Source organism: Lemur catta, chromosome 21 (assembly GCF_020740605.2).
Source record: "Lemur catta isolate mLemCat1 chromosome 21, mLemCat1.pri, whole genome shotgun sequence".
Lineage (NCBI taxonomy): Eukaryota > Metazoa > Chordata > Mammalia > Primates > Lemuridae > Lemur > Lemur catta.
The window spans coordinates 24,691,983-24,706,134 of NC_059148.1; the positions used below are offsets into that span (position 1 = coordinate 24,691,983).

The 14,152-nt window shown below is 49.6% G+C and overlaps 1 protein-coding gene across 3 annotated transcripts in view; it reads right to left on the reverse strand.

Moving 5' to 3' along the window:
• Window positions 1-13,840, reverse strand: part of RPH3A (rabphilin 3A) — an 85,278-nt gene extending 71,438 nt beyond the window's left edge. For 2 of the 3 annotated variants that reach the window (XM_045534787.1, XM_045534786.1), the window contains exons 1-2: window positions 13,585-13,840; window positions 13,339-13,459 (exon numbers count right to left, since the gene is read on the reverse strand). The gene's annotated coding sequence lies outside the window, so the exon portion shown is untranslated. Of the gene's footprint in view, window positions 1-13,338; window positions 13,460-13,584 lie in introns of those variants that run through there. The other variant, XM_045534788.1, reaches the window with a different exon arrangement.
• Window positions 13,841-14,152: the final 312 nt, after the last annotated feature.

Consider the following 14,152-nt stretch of genomic DNA (forward strand, 5'->3'; position numbering starts at 1 on the left):
GCAAGCACAGGGCTAAAGTACTGTGTTCCTAACAAGCAGGAAGGCTCTGATATGCCTTACAGAGAAAGTAATGTGTTAGATACACTTTGTTCAGGCATCAGGTATGGTGCTGTTGGCCACAAATTCAGTGTTAATGAATCAACAGCGCATACTAAATGAGATGTCTTTAAACAGAAACACATATTAAAAAAAAAAAAAAACGTTAAGTATTGATCAGTTGGAGAAGATGCTGGAACCAGAGACTTGCAGGAATCTAACCCTGCACTTTCCCTAGGAGCAATGTGGCTCAGTATTTACTAATGCAGCGTTTGTGGTAACTTTGTAGAATTAACTATCACAAGTAACAAGAATTGACTCCTTCTACGTATATATGTACACGTACACGTGTGTGTACATATATACATGAGATACATATTATAGATAAAAATGACACAAAATATACTGTATTACATACATAATATATATTATACAATATACAAATATATATAAAGTGCTAGAATAATCAGAAAACATTCCTACCTTTTCACTTTCCCTCTTACAATGAGGAATATTAAGCGGGACAGATGCTTGGTAGTCTGGTCCGTTTGCTATTTTATTTTTCGGAGTGTGGTGGAGTCAAGGGGCAGATAACGAGATAATTGATGCAAAAAGCCAATGTGGGAGGGAAAACACCCAGCACATAAAACGTACTGTCCTTAGGGCTTGCTTCTGGGCCAACTTCTCCCAAAGTTTCTCCCACAAGAAACCGAAGGTGCATTTCGACCCCATTCCTCTGCCGCCACCTTTCTGGGGGCAGGAGTAGGCAAAGAGGAGGAAGCGAATCTGCCAAGAGTGAACATGTTGGCTTGGGGGTTTACCAGGGACAGGAAACTTACAGGGATCACCTAGCACACAGCCTTTCTGGAGTCCGATGGGGTAAGGAACCGAGGCCGAGCAGCAAAGCGTTTGTAATTGTACTTTGCATCTCTAGCACCCGCAGAGCATGCTCAGAAGTGGAAGGTTTGCAGCGAGCTAAGGGTGAGCTTGGGGTAGTTGCAAGTGGTTCATCCCAAGCCAGGCTGCATGCTTGGCTTCCACAATAAAACGGGTCACTGATGGGGGCTGCGGTTGGAGGTATAGGAAGATTTCCACCTTTCAAAGCTGAGAACAAGTGAGGACTGGGTTCCCTCAGCCCTGATTTCCAGCTCTTTCTATAGGAAAGGAAGGAAAATGTGAAGGTCACTTCTTTCTTAAAGAAGAGGTGAGGCTTTGCAGAGTTATTGCTGAATTTGTGGTCCGAAACATGAAGAAAGGAAACTGAAGGGTCCCCAACAAGACTTCTTACCTCCTCACTCAGCTCTTGCTCACTGAGGGACCTGGGGACATAGAAGTCAAAGAAGTGGAAAACCAAGCTTTTACGCTATAGAATTGAAGCCAGCAGGAGACGGAGTGTTAAGGCTGCGAATTCAGAGGTAAGAGGGTGGGGAGGGGAGAGTGATGCTCAACTCTGCCCGAGGCAGCTCACCTGGTGCCGCCGGAGACGTCTTCAGCACCTCTCGGCGATGATGGCCTCTCCCGGGAAGCCTAGCACAGCCTGTAAGGTGTGAATTTATACCCACATCGCCTTGTTTTTTCTGCCTTCAGCACTTTATGTCAACCTTTCCTCTCCCAGGTACGGTAATCTCGACACTGAGGAGCCTCGAGCACTCTTTTAAAATTCTTGCACGGTGAGGGTTCTTGCGGCCCTGGCTCCCCAAGATGGTAAGAGGCAGATGGAGCAACCAGAAGGAAATGGTCAAGAATGACCAAATAGACACCGGCACGTCCCAGGAAACCTTATAAACTCCCCCGTTGCCACAACACAGGGCACCCCTCAAAGATTTCACAATAGCATCTGTCTTAAGCAACATGATTTCTCTGAAAGTCACATAAGATGGGGCTTTAGGGTCCATTTTACAGATGTCAAAATGGAGGAACTGTGAGGTGAGATGACTCACCAAAGTCACGCAGGTAGTAAACAAAGATTCACTCGCATCCTGGCTGTGCCTTAGACTCACCTGCGGGAGGACAGTTTTCAGATGTCAATGCCAGGACCCCACCCAAACCAACGGAAGAAGAAACCATCAGGGTGAGTCCCAGCATCGATATGTTTCAAAACTCCCTCAGGTGATTATAAAAGGCAGACGGGCTGAGAACTACCCGCCTGCAGTCCCGCCCTTCATGGAGGCATGTCGCAAACTCAAAAGTGCATCGGAACCACCTGGAGAGCTCACGAAAGCACAAATCAATGCCTGCTCCCCTAGGCCCCTGAGCTCCCGATTCAAGAAGTCTGGGACACAGATTTCTAGTAAGTTCCAGGCAATACTGCTACTGCAGTTCTGTGCATCGCAATCTGAGAACCACCACTTTAGACAACAGTAGAAAACGGAACCCAGGAGACCAAATTTCCTGGCTCACAGTTTTCCTTCTGCTGGCAATGTTGTCTCATCCTGAATCAGAGATAAAATTCTGGGGTTTTCTGTTCAACCTCTACCAGAAACTGGGGAAAGCCAGGAGAGGCTGAGGGCTTTTTTTTTTTTTTTTTTTTGGCTTTTCCTTCTTTTGTTTCTTTCCTTTTAAAATATCATCCACCACTTAAGAGACTGCACCCAAACATTGGCCGCTTGCTCCTCCACCAGCCAGCAGCCCAAACCCTCAGCCTGCAATGCAGGTCTTCTTAAATATTGAATGTCTGCCGTTCCGCCAGCTGCCGCGGCCGGGGCTGAGGCAATGTTGATATTGACAAAGGTTTAATGTGATTAATCAGGTTAAAAAGATCAGGCTGCAGAGCTGCTTGTATAAAAGACCTTCGCTTCCTTCTCCGTGGCCTAAGTCCCTGGTGGCTCCACACCTTCCTTGTGCCTCCCCTATTCTTTCTGAGGCTCAGGGATTTTCCCCCCTTTGCTGCTATTGCATTAGATTAGTTAGAGTAGTCTGGAGGGGGAGCTTTCAAACAAGAGCAAGGATCATTAGGTTGATACTGTTAGTGTTCCTTTATCCAACAAATACTTATTAAGCACCTACTGCATGCCAGACCCTATGGGATACGTGTGCTGGAGATACAGTGGTTAATAAAACAGTCAAATTATCCCATTCTGGTGGGGTGGGGGAAATAGGAAATGAACAAAATAAATACTTAAAGCAGGTAGTGTGCACACGGTGCCAAGTTCTAGGGAGGAAAACAGAGAAGGAAGAGGTGGAGCTCGGGGGAGGGAGGTGCAATTTTAAATAAGGGGGACAGAAAAGGCCTCCCTGAGAAAGGTGACTTTGGAGGAACGGTCTCCAGGTGGTGGGTGGTGGGGGCAGGGTGAAAAGGATTAGCAGGACCCCTTCGAGAACATTCTAGAACATTGAGCCCTGAGATTGCATCATCCTCACCAAAATCACACTGACTGGTGTTTACTGAGCACGTGCTATGTGCCAGGCTCTGCTCCACGCAAAGACTCTGTACTGACTTGTTACATTCTCTACACAGCCCAATAAAACAGGTATTGTTGTTCTCCTCGTTTTCCAGAGGAGGAAACAGAGATGAAGGGGACTTCATGAGTTACTCAAGGTCACGGGGCAGCAGAGCTGGAAACTAAACCCAGGTAGATGTTATTGTGAAGCACTATTGAATCTAGAAGTAATTTTTTTTTAAAAAAAATGAAGTCCTATGCAATAATAAACAGCTAACATTTATATAGTTTGCCGTGGACTGAGCACCATTCCAAGTGCTTCATGTGTATGTTGACTTGTGTAATCCTCATGGCAACTCCATGAGAGAGGTGCTATTATTGTTCTCGTCATACAGGCGAGGGAACCGAGGCCAGAGAGGCCGAGCAAGTTGCCCAGGGTCACAGGCTGGCAAATCCCACAGCTGGAATCCCAAGCCAGGTGGCTTGGAGACAGCAGCTGTGCTTCTGAGGGCTTGCATAGCGCCTCCTGCTGGTCAGTGCGTGCAGTCCTCTATTGGAACCGTGTTCATGTTTTGGATCCAACCTAGAAGGAGCTGGAGACTAGACAATCGATTTCTGCAGAGATTTATATATTTAAAAAAAACCACACTTCTAAGTTGCTTTATCTTCACAAAAATCCCAAATAGTAAGTAAAGCAGTGATTGATGGTTATTCCATTTTATAGAGCAGAAGAAAGAGCCCCTGAAAGGTTTATTTTCTTGCTATAAAAATTCAATATTTGACTTTGGTGTCAAAAAGATCTGGCTTGGAGTCCCTGGATCTACTCTTTGCTAACAGTATAAATCTGGGGAACGGACGTCTCCCTGTGTTCTGTAGCCTCAGTGTCCTTGTCTGCAATACGGGGATAATTATGCCACCTCCTTCCCGAGGCTTTGTGGGATTAAAGGAGATCGCTTGTGTGACACAGAGTGCCGGGCCGTGGGCCCCAATCCATTGTCTCCCTGGACTGAAACTGCAGCTCTAGGATACAACAAAGTAGCACAGCTGGGACTGGAACCCAAATGGATAGGCCCTTAGCTCAGTTCTCTTTCTGGCAAGAGGGTGATGGAATGGTGGAAGCAGGTGAGCGTCAGAGACCACCCTGCTGCAGAAACCTGGGGCTGCCCTCATAGTCAGTGTTAACCAGCAATGACAGCCCTGTGGTGGCCCACTGGGATAAAGGCTCCCATCCCAGACCTGCTGCCATGACAACCAGAGAGAGACTTGTCAGCTCTGGAGTCTTCTCAATCGCAGGACCTTGGGGGGCCTTAAGGGGCCTCTCTGCCCACTTGGGGACTTCCACTTCCAACCTCTGCAGCATTTTACCCTTGGAGCATGTTGGGACCAAGGGGAGCCTTTCTGCTCCCACCAGTCTATTCCCAGAGGCAACGTCAGTGCAAGAGTTGGAAACCCAGGCCCTGGGGAGTGGACAGAGGCAGTATGGCGTCAGTGTGGCCGACTTGGGACGGGAGCAGGGTCTCTCCACAGAGAGGCAGGGGAACTACCCAACAGGGTGGGCAATGTCTTGGCCTCAGCCAGGGAACCACTCCGGAACACACACACACACTCACACACACATTGTCACGCACACGCGCTCACACAGTACCCCCATGTTCACATCCCCCCAAACACACACACTCATTGCTTTCTCACACACCACCTGCATATACTCACAAGCACATACATACGACACAGAGGGTCAGTTCAGCAGAATATGGGGGGCATATAAACATCTACCTACCCAACCGCCCCCCACCCCAGCGTCCTGCTGAAAAAAATTCTATTACACAAAGCACGTCATGCATCATCTTATTTCATGCTCAACATTATGTAATGAATACTGTCATTGTCCCCATTTTACAGAGGAAGAAAGGGAGGCTCAGAGAGGCAAACTCACTTTGGCCAAGGCCACACAGCCAGTGGGTAGCAGAGTCAGAATGAAAACCCAGGTCCACCCGGCTGCGGACCCCAGTGACTGGACCACTGCTCTCTTCTGCCCCCTTCTGCACGCCCACGGCATCTGCCGTTATGAGTGGACACGCAACGTTTGTTGAGCAAATAATCAAAAGCAAAACAGTGAAGCATCTACCTGCACCTCCCAGATGACTATTACGTCTCTGTTAAAATGAGTCTCCGTGGCCTAAAGAATCCCAGCCGGCCAGTGCCGGGGAAGATCTCGGAAATTACACTGGGTTACTGGAGGGAAACTAATATAATTTAAGAAAATGGATAAAAAATGCAGGATTCATGCCTTGGAGTGCAGAAACAATTAGAAGCAGAGGATTAGATGGACATCTTGCAATGTGGATGGACCTTAAAAAACTTAGTGTTGAGCGGAAAAGAAATGAGAAACTGTGAGATCTATAAACAAAAAATACATGTTTTGAAGGTACATATACAAACAAAAGAAATGATGGTTGTGTACCAGGAAATGAAAAACAAGAATAACTCGACTCTAAGGCCCTTACCTCAAAACATAAATTCTGCTAATCTGCAAGAATCCTCCGTGGATAACTGAGAGTCTACTGATGACGCCAGGTCCTCTCGCATTATAGTCAAAACCAAAGTCCCCTCCTGGTCACCAAGACGTGTGCACACCGTTTATTTTTCCCTTGAGACCTTTCACCAAAGCACTTGTCAATTGTTCAGAAGAGGACGCATGCTCAGACCCCTCTGCAGCTAGTGGCCAAGGCTGCCCCAGCCAGACCCTTCCAAGGGAAAAAAAGAAAATCAAATGCACAGAATGAGCAGTGGGTCCCATCTGAAAGGCGAGCTTGGGGCATGATCCATCTGAGCAGAGTCCCCTGTTCCCTGCCAGGGCCCTGGACCCCTGCCCCGGAATGCTGACTTGTCTGCTTTTGCCCTTTGGCGTATTCCCAGTGCTATGGATCCCCTTCTGGACCGGTCTAGCCGGCTCCGGGAACAACAGGTGGGTCTCTAATGATCACCGAGGAAGCTTCAGACACCAAGAAGCTCAACCCTTCCATCATGTCCAACAGCCTTTCCCACAAGCCCCCGATCTCCAAACCTTCGGGAGAAAGACTTGTTCAGACACCCCAGCTCGCCACTTCCAGGGGCTTCATTGCCTTTGCCAAATTACAATATCCTGCTTCAAGCTGTTAGATTCATCCAACTGCTACTCATGGGACAAAAAAGCTCCGAGCTGCTACCTTTCCTTCTGGGGAGAGGGGAACTGTGTTTTCCAGCCAGTGTGGAATGAACATTTGCAGATTTCCCTGGAAGACCCTTCACTCAGCACACGCTACTGGTCTTGCCTCATAAGCTACCGGCCCCTGGCTACAGCCAAGGCCCCTCTCCCTGTTCCCAGGACCGCACCTGCTGAGCCACTGCCAGGAACAGGTCCCATTCCTGCATCCCAGGAACCCCTTCAGTTCCAGCAAACCGGGGCGGTTGGTCACCCTACTTGGAGGCCTCACCACACGGGGTTTCAGGGACTCGCAAATGCCTTTTCTGCACAAGTCATTTCTGTGCATTTTAAAGATGGAACGAGGAAAGACGGAGGAGTCAGGAGAGGAGGAAGACAGAGAGGGAGAGCAAAGGAAAGGGGAGAGGCCAGGGGCAGGGAGAGGGATGGGCAGAAGGAAGGAAGGGGAGACAAGAGGCGACAAGGTTCAGGCAGGGAAAAGAAAAGAGAGCGCCAGAGACTCAGAAACTTAACACCACAGTGACAGAGGGAAAAAACCAGCAGGCAGGTGGGGAGAGAAAGAAGAAAGGAGGCAGGGGAAGGATATGGAACGGAAGAGACCACACAGATGCTTTCTGGCAGCATCCTGCACGAAAAGCCTCCCCACGAACTCGGAAACCATCTCTCTTCTCCGCAGCCCCAGAGCGCTGCCCCGCCATCGAAGCTGGCACGGAAACCTGCTTACATAACGTGAAAGCTGCTCCCATTCACAAGTTGCTGCTTGTCATTGTGTAGGTGCATTAAAGGGGGGGGGAAGGGAAAGAAAGAAAGGAGAAAGAGTGAAAGAAACGGCAGCTGAATGAACTCACTCAGATTATATTGAGAGATGAGGAGAGATTTCCCGCCCCCCTCGCTCTCTAAATAAATCCTTCACAAACCCAACATCATTATGGTGCTGTCAGATGAGTTTCCTCTTGTTGATTAATTGCAGGGGGCGGGGGGTGGCGGAAAAAAAAAAAAGCCCCGCTTCCTGAGGCATGTTATTTTGCTCACTGGCTGGATTACTAAGCCAGAGTCTGACAGAGCTCCATTACAATGAGATTTAAGCGTGCATTATATCATTAAAACTAATGACAGCAAGACAATTACTTCGAGGAAACCACAGTGACATTGCATTCAGCAGCCTGGTGCCTCAGTCCTGCTCCTTCCCCCACTTCTCCGGCCCAAGTCGGGGGCAGAGTTGTGCTAAGAAGAACCAGCTTTGTTCCCTCAAACCCCAAAGTTCTGGCCAGGCTGGAGGGCTGATTCTTGCTGCCCTGACACTGAGCCGTCTGAGAACCTAAGTCCCAGGGCTCTGTCTAGAAAGAAACGAGCCCCTGGAGTTGCCTGAGGTTAGCAGGGAATGGGGACAACCTACTCGATCCAGCTCGTGCTCCTGTGCGATTCAGGAGCAGAAACGAAATGGTTAGAGCCTGGTCTTCCCCTGCTCAGTCCCTTGGGGGAGGATAGAGGCGCCATAGCAAAACATCCGAGGCTTACAACACACCTAGAACTGTTATAATGAACGCCTGTAAACGTGTTTCACATTTCCAAAAAAAGTGGGGTCCTTGCACCAGATTTCTGGTGCAGCAAGTCTGGGTGGAACCCAAGAATTTGCCTTTCTACCAAGTTCCCGGGTGATGCTGATATGGCTGCAGGGGGAGGACCACACTATGACAACCGCTGAGTTAGAGGAACCACCTGATTCAGGCTAATCTGACTCCTTTGGGCATAAAGAGCTTTTTACCACAAAAGAATGGGAATCCGGCAACGTTTGCCTTTCTCGGCACCCCACTCCTTTTACCTGAAAGCCGATATATGCAAACCCCACTCCCTGCTCGAAAAAACCAAGCTTGCCTCATTCTTAGGAAAGAATCTTACAAATTCTCATTAAAGTGTAAATGATTAATAAGGCTGGATGCATTAACCCACCCCAAAGCATCTGCCCTTTCACCAAGAGCAAAGCCTTAAGACAAAGAATGAAATTTTGATGATGGAATTTCAGATATCAGGAAACCATGTGTTTTAGGGTGACTAAGGAGCCCTCTTTGTACCACCCTCCCCCAAAAGATCACATTTTGTAGGCAGCCACTTACTTTATGTAAGTCCCAAAAGGGGTTGTGTCTTTGTTGCCGTGTTATTCCCAATGCCCACCACGGCACCAGGTATAATGCAGGTGTTCAACAAATGTGCGATGCGTGAATGAATGAATAGGAATGAATGCTCTGACAGGAGCAGGGGCCTGTCCTTTGCCTGGAACAGATCAAGACGAGAGCCAAGTTCTTCCTAACCCTTCACCAGTGACTCATCATAATCAACAGATACTAACTGAGCACCTACTGCATGCAGGCCTCTGGCTGGACCATGGGCCAGAGGCACCTCCCCAAACTGACATGTTCACTAGTCAATCAACTGAGGCTGTGTTCATTCATTCATTCAGTAAGTCATTGCTGAGCCCCTGCTGTGTGCTGGCTGGTGCACCCAAAACAGAGACAGCACAGTCTCGGTCTTTAAGAATGTTACCTTGTAGCACTTTAGGACCCCTACCAAGGAGCTCTGTGTCAGGGAAATCACTTCCCAGGGAAGGGAGGGAAAGCTCATGTTTCCTAGAGACAATACACGGCTCAGAGCTCATAGGCTGGGATGATTCAGCAAAAGCCTCCCAGGGATTTGGAGGAATAAAAGACTAGAGAAGTCAGTAGGGCTTCTGCTCCTAGACATCTCCGTCGGGACCTGCCCGCCACGCTCATGACGGCCCCATTAGCTGCTTGGAGCCTCACAAGCCCGAGGGAAAGGGAGTCCTTATGCCCATTTCACAGATGAAATAACTGAGGTCCAGGGTCCTGCAGAAACTGCACAAGGACCACAGTAGGGAACAAGTGGGGCTGGAAGTCTCCTGTCTCCAAGCCTTGTCCTCTCTCTCCTGGGTCACACAGCTACACAACCAGCTCAAAGACTTCGCCTTCCTCTACCTCCCCCTACTCTTGTTTGGTCAGGGGTGATTTTGCTGCTACCATCACCACCGTCACTGCCATCACTAACAATTGTCAAACATTTACCCCTTGCCAGGCTCAGTACTAAGCATGTTGCAAGCATTAACTCTTAAAATTCTCACAACTGCATTAGGATCCCCATTTTGTTGATGGGGAAATTGACATTCAGAGGAGTGAAGTGACACAACTAGAAAGTGCTAGAACTGGGATCTAAGTCCAGGAGATATATTTCTCAAGCCCATGTTTGTAACCACTACATCATGCTACCCTAATACACCTCATTTAAAAAAGGAGGCTCAAAAAATAAAAATAAATAAAAAATAAAAAAGGAGGCTCAGAGAGGTTAAAGACCTTGTCTGAAGTCACACAGCAAGGAAGCATTAGAGTCAGAATTTTCACTAGGGGCTGGCTGCCCCCAGAGCCGCACACTACAGCCTTGGCTGGTGAAGGAGGCAGACGGGGCAGGGCCCAGGAAAGAGGGGGCTCCTTCTGCAGTGCCTGCTCCCCTCTCTCAGCACATCGAGGCTCTCCATCCTGGGTGGCAGCTGAATAATTCAAACTCACCAGCTCCAGCCCACCACTGCTTGGTCCCAGAATTATTTTTATCCCAGGTTACAGCCACAGCTCTTAACAGAAATAAACCGTGCTGTTTTCTTCTCATCGCTTTCACATCAGCTCCTGACTTATCTGCATTTCCAACCAGCCCCCCACTGGAAGGGTATAAAGAGCAGGAGACAGGTCCGTATGTCATGGTGGATTTTATGAGAAAGGCATGGAGTCTGGAGGACCCACACACAGAAAGGGAAAGAGTTAAGTGAAGGGTGATGCCACATCCTACCAATAAAGCCCCAGAGCAGCCACCCGAACCGGAACGCACAGCCTCGGACAAGGTGGGCAGTTGGCATGTGCAGCAGTAAGAAGGACGGAGGCAGAGCAGGCTGGGGGGACTGGTTTCCTGGGCCACCCTTTGGAATCGCAGACTCTCTGGCCACTGCCTCCCTCCAGCCAGTGAGAAAGGAAACGTCTGCGTTTGTCTCCATGGCTTGGCTTTCTGATTCCCAGCAAGGGCTGGAGGGGTGCTGCTGAACGTCCTTCCTCTGCACCCCAGGCTGGGTATGGGGAGTGGGGGGGCAACGCCTTGGTCTTCATGATGGTGCATTTGTATGTTGCTGCCGTGACTTCCTATGTGGTCTCGGGCAAGTTGCTTTCTCTCTCTGGGTCCCCCTCCCCCGAAAGGGGTTAGATTAGATCAGAGGTTCTGAACTTGGGGTGCTCAGATGAGCATTAGGGAAGGTCCAAGAAGCCCCTGATGTTGTGTGTTTGTGTTTATAGGCATCTTTTCAGAGTGGAGATTCTCAAAGGTGTCCCGGCCACCACCCCTGAGAAGAGTCTCTGTGGGGCCTTCAAGTGCTGCAAAATCTGCATGTCTGTGCATCTGAGGCCGTAAATAAGACAGACCGCTTTCCAGTGGATTCTAGAAACCTAGCAAAGTTCTCACAAGAGACTCCCCCATCCCAATCCACCACAAACAGGGCCTCCCAACACACATGATAAATTCTCAAACACAATGCTAACCCTCCTAGAAGAGTGGGCTCCCCCCCCCTCACACACACACACACACACACACACACACACACACACACACACACAGAGAGAGAGAGAGAGAGAGAGAGAGAAAGAGAGAGAGATCTCGTAGTCACAGAGCCTCAGGACTGGAAGGGGCCCTGGGCTTGCCTAGACAGACTGACTGCCTCATTGCATAGATGGTGAAATAGGTCCAGGAAAGGGAGACAGAGCTGGGGCTAGAACCCAGGTCTCCTGATCCAAGTCCAAGTCTCTTTCCAGAAGCTTCTATCTCCCTCTCCCTGGTGCACCACAATGCACCATTTCAAATGTGATGGGGGGAGGAGGCAGGGCAGCCTCTTGGATCTTGGCCACTCCTAAGGAAGGGAGGCAGCAGGGAGCGTCCACATCTGGACAACCCAGTCCTAGCTACCTCAGCGGGGCCGGCGTGCACCGCATGGCTAAACTCGTAGTTAAAATATGAAGATATTCTTATACTGGATGGTGATGCTGCCCTGAGGCTCCCATGGCTCTCTTCAAAACTCCCAGGCTCCCCACAAACCTCCCCATAATCCAGCAATTGAAGGGTTAACAGTCATTACAGCAGAGTGTTAAGATTCCCCCACTCCAGGGCCCCAGCCATTCTGATCAGTTAGTGCCAAATTTCAATATTTTAAATATCACCCATGGCCAGATCTGTGGCTCCTTCTTTGAACCAAATTTCCTCACATTCGTCATTCACACTGACAGTTCCCAGGGAGGAAACTAAGGCAACTTCTTCCTCAAGGTCACCCAGCAACGGAACCCAGGGATTTTTAGGATCCAATCTTTGGTGCTAACCACCCAGCTACCCTCCCTCTTTGCATCATACGTCCTGTCTGAGCAGGCACATGCCCAGGATTTCAGCGTCCCCACTTGGCTTTGGAGCCAGAGAAATTGAGTGAGTAGACCCTGCTTATATCCCAGGCTTGCCAGTCTCTGGGACTGATGTTTCATTCCTCCCACCTCCAAGAGCAAGAGCCTAAAGCGGAAATCCTTGGGGATGCAGAAGTCTGAAGTGGCCTCTGAGATAATAGCAAAGATGCTAAAAATAAGGACATTCGTTTCCAGAAAGGTAGACGCAATTAAAGCAGAAAGAAAAGAGAAATCCCCTTTTGATGGGTTGCAGATTAGCAGCAAAGGCATTTTAAAATTAAATGTGAGCTTTTGGATTCAGTTTCAAGATACCTCCACTTCCCACTCACTAACAGGTTGGTGCAGCCTTACCCCATCCGGATCTCAAAAAAAGAAACTAGTGCAGGGGTCTAATCTGCCCTGGAAGGGATCTGAAGCTGGAACCTGGAACTCTTCCCCAGAATCTGAACAAGCCCTGTTCCCCTCCTTCCTTACTCCAAAATGGGCTCAGGGATAGTGTCCCCCAAGCTAGCTCCAGGATGCACCCCCCATGCAATCACTTACAGGTTACACCACCTGTGAAAATAAAACATCACCTGCTGAGCAGGCAGCTGGCTGCTCCCTTCTCGCTGGCCTGATCACTTATTCCAAGCAAAGTGTGGCCCTTTTGTGGCTCCCAGTTCTCCCATCTCAGGAAAGCCAGAATAGCCAAGCTTGCAAAAAACACCACAATTAAATTACTCAGCTCTCCCTGGAAGATGGTACAATCTAAGTTCTCTCCTAGGCAAACCTAGTGTGCCCAGGCAAGGGTTAACCTTCCAGCCTCAGGTGACCCATCCCATTTAGCAGGATCAAGGTGCTCACCTGCTAAATCACAACACCCAGAGACCCTCCCTGCCAGCCCGGCCAGCCCCATGAAGGGTTAATGCACTCAGAGAACTGCTGGCTACTTTCAACAGCTTCTGCTGCAAGGGAAAGGGTACATTGGGCAGAAGCCACAATCTCGATCGCGTTGCCTAAAACATGAACACATTTTACCCCCTCCCTGGGTGCAGAGCCGAAATCTCAAATGGTTTTGGGGTGCCGCTCAGGCAATAAATACTGCAGAATGTGGGCAAGTAAACGTGGCCATTCCTCAACACCGCTCCCCTCCCCACCACCCTTTACCCCGCCGGTTCATGCACGCACATCACCCTTGGGATTTCAATACCCCTAGCCCATTTGCACAACCAAGAAGAACATCACTTACCGCGACACTGGAGGATTGCAGGGGGAATGGGTGAGCCAAATTCTTGCCAACTCCTCCCTTCCCTGCCGGGTAGGAAGAGGCTAAGTCTCAATGACTTGGTTTGAAAGCTCAGCGGAGGTGCCTGAAATAAAATTGTTCATTTGACTCTCCTACTCTTCCCAAAATAAAATAAAAAATGCAAGCGCGCGCACACACACACACACCAACTACCCCTAAATCATGCAGGACTAAGACAAAAAGAAATACCACTGCCAGAAGAGGAGAAAACTCAGAGCAGTCAGTGAGGCAGTGGACAAGGCAAAGACAGCGGCTCCCTCAGCCTGTCCTCCACATGGATGAAGGTTTTTGCTCTGTGAGTGCCTCTCTCTCTCTCTCTCTCTCTCTCTCTTTCTTCCTCTCCAGTCCGCGCAGGCAACTCCAGGCTGCTGGCAGTAGGCGAATCAATTGCTTCCCCAGTGCCGGATCCTGCCGCGGCTGCCACCACTACTGCAAAACCCCGAGTGAGCAGGGGAGAGGGGCAGCAGCTCCCCGGGGCAGGGGGAAGCAATCCTGCCTCCCACCCGTGATTTATGTGTGCGGTGCCTGGAGAGAGAAACAAAGGCGGGAGGCCGGCTGGGCGCCCCAGAGATCCCAGCTGGTGGGAATGGCAATGAGGGGATTGCGGTCAGCACCGCGGACAGCGCTAAAATGCGGCGGAGGAGGGGCTGGGCGGGAAGCGAACTCCCAGGCAGAGAAGTTAAGGAATTGGATGGTTCGAGCAGAGAAGGGGGAGTCCAGAGGGGTGGGGGACGAGACTTCTCGACATCACACGGCC